At 41.0% G+C, this 2,407-nt stretch overlaps 1 protein-coding gene across 3 annotated transcripts in view; it reads left to right on the top strand.

The window, feature by feature from the left end:
- Positions 1 to 2,407, top strand: part of Pdxdc1 (pyridoxal dependent decarboxylase domain containing 1) — a 57,364-nt gene that overhangs the window by 10,679 nt on the left and 44,278 nt on the right. The window lies entirely within an intron of this gene.

The raw sequence follows: 2,407 nt of genomic DNA, 5'->3' as shown, positions 1-2,407 counted from the left end.
CAGCTGTGTGCATGTGGGGACAGCTTGTGAGTACAGCTGTGTGCATGTGGGGGGCAGAACAGCTTGTGAGTACAGCTGTGTGCATGTGGGGACAGAAGACAGTCTTCTCTGCCCACTTTGAGATGATATGGTCGGCTAGCTGGCCTGCAAACTTCTGGGTATTCTCCTTTTTCTATCTACCAGCTTACTATAGAAACAGGGGTATTATAGCTTCACAGCTATGTCTGACTTTATATGGGTTCTAAGAATTCAAACTTGACATTGAATGCACATTTTCACATTTGCCATGCAAGTGTCTTATCTCGTGAGTCATCTCTGGTTTGTTTAAGACAGTGTCTCACTTTATAGCTCAAGCTATCCTCAAACTCAAGGTGATCATCCTGTCAAAGCTTTTCTGGTTCTGGCATTGCACATGTATCTAGCCTCCTTCCCATTTGTTGTAAGGCTTACAAGAACTGTGAACTAGACTCCTAAAGTCTTATCTAAAATTTAACATTTTATGATTCTGATATTGGTAAATTGAATAGAACCTGATAGATTTGAGGAGGTAATGTAGGACTACTAAATGTGATAGACAACATTGCAGACTGGCTGTGGGAGATGTGTAGGTACAAAAAGCAGTATGAAGAGAAATGCAAGTCCTTCAAGGACTACATTGACAAAGGAGTTTCTGTAAACACAGAACAACTCATACTGTATAGCAGTTGAGACTGCAAGACTTTTATCCCTAAAAACTACGATGGAGGTTAAGAAGAGAGATGTGTGGAGTTTTTACTGTTAATTACTGTGTGTGTGTAGCTCAGAAGACAACTTGAGTCAGTTTTTTCCTTCATCATGTGGGTGCTAGAGATCAAACTTAGGTCATCCGCCTTGGTAGAAAGTGCTTTTAACTGCTGAGCCATCTCAGAGACCCTTATGCATTTTAATTAGATAGGAATCAATAACTTGGGGCTGGAGAGATGTTGAGAGGACCTAAATTCAGTTCCCAGCACCTACATCAAGTGGCTCACAACTACCTTTACCTCCAGCTCTGGGAGATTTAATTCCTTATTCTGGACCCTGGCCACACATAATGTGTACATTCACACATAACTAAATAATAAAATAAATCTTGGCACCAGGCAGTGGTGGCGCACGCCTTTAATCACAGCACTAGGGAGGCAGAGGCGGGCGGATCTCTGTGAGTTTGAGGCCAGCCTGGTCTACAGAGCGAGTTCCAGGACAGGTTCCAAAGCCACAGAGAAACCCTGTCTCGAAAAACCAAAAAAGAAGAAAAAGAAAAATTAAATAAATAAGTCTTGAACTCAGCAAGTTAAATTTATGTTTATTCAAATATATATATGTATATATGTATATATATACATATATATATTTGTGTAACAATAAGTTAAAAAAAGAGGACTTGAATTTGAGGGGGTTAGAGAGAAGTGGGGGCATATTGGGGTTGGAGGAAGTGGCAAAGTTATGTAATTGTATTTTAATTAAAAATTTTAATTGCCATAAATGAGGCATAGTTAAAATAAATTTAATTTTTTAAGAATTAAAAATACTTTTGTTTCATTTCTCTTTGGAGGGAGTTAAATGTACACACATGGTATTACCATCTAAAAGGAACAGACAGGAACAGATGCCCCCTCTTTCCACTTCCATGTTCTAGCGACCACCACTTAGGCTAGCTTTTTGTAGACAGAATCATCATCTTCTGGCTTATGGGCAGATTAGTTTCCTGTGGCTGCGGGAACAAATCACAGACTTAGTAGTGATATACACGAAGTGAAGTTGAATATGGTGGTGCATGCCTGTTTCCAGGTACTGTGCAGGACTGAGGTAGGACTGGAAGTTGTGATGCCAGTCTGAGTAATGTAGAAAGAAACCATCTTCTCAAGCAGTCAGGGGAGGGGAGGGGAGGGGAGGAGGAGGGAGGAAATGAGGGAGACTGGTTTTGAGTTCCAGGGTTTTTGTTTGTTTGGTTTGAGGTTCTTGGGGGAGGGGGTTTTTTGTTTGTTTTTCGAGACAAGGTTTCTCTGTGTAGCTTTGGCTGTTCTGGAACTTGCTCTGTGGACCAGGCTGGCCTTGAACTCACAAACTTGCCTCTCTGCCTCCTCTTGTTGGGATCAAAAGCGTGTGCCACCACTGCCCAACTTGAGTTCCAGTTTTGTGGCCCTGAAGTTTGAAATTCCTATCCCTATCCCTGGTCTACATAAGATTACCAGAGCTGAACTCACCAGAGGGGGCAATTCTAATTCTAGCTTATAATGGGTATTGATATTCTTCAGATGGTGATTATGTCCTTTTTAACTAATCTTTTTTAAAAATTAGAATATAATTTCATCATTTTCTCCCCTTACCTTTCCTCCCATGTTCCTTTCTCCATTCCCCCTGGAAATTATGGCCCCTTATCTGCCAT

The sequence above is a fragment of the Microtus ochrogaster genome, chromosome 7, assembly GCF_000317375.1.
Source record: "Microtus ochrogaster isolate Prairie Vole_2 chromosome 7, MicOch1.0, whole genome shotgun sequence".
NCBI classification, from domain to species: domain Eukaryota; kingdom Metazoa; phylum Chordata; class Mammalia; order Rodentia; family Cricetidae; genus Microtus; species Microtus ochrogaster.
This window is presented reverse-complemented; position numbering and strand designations above follow the sequence as displayed.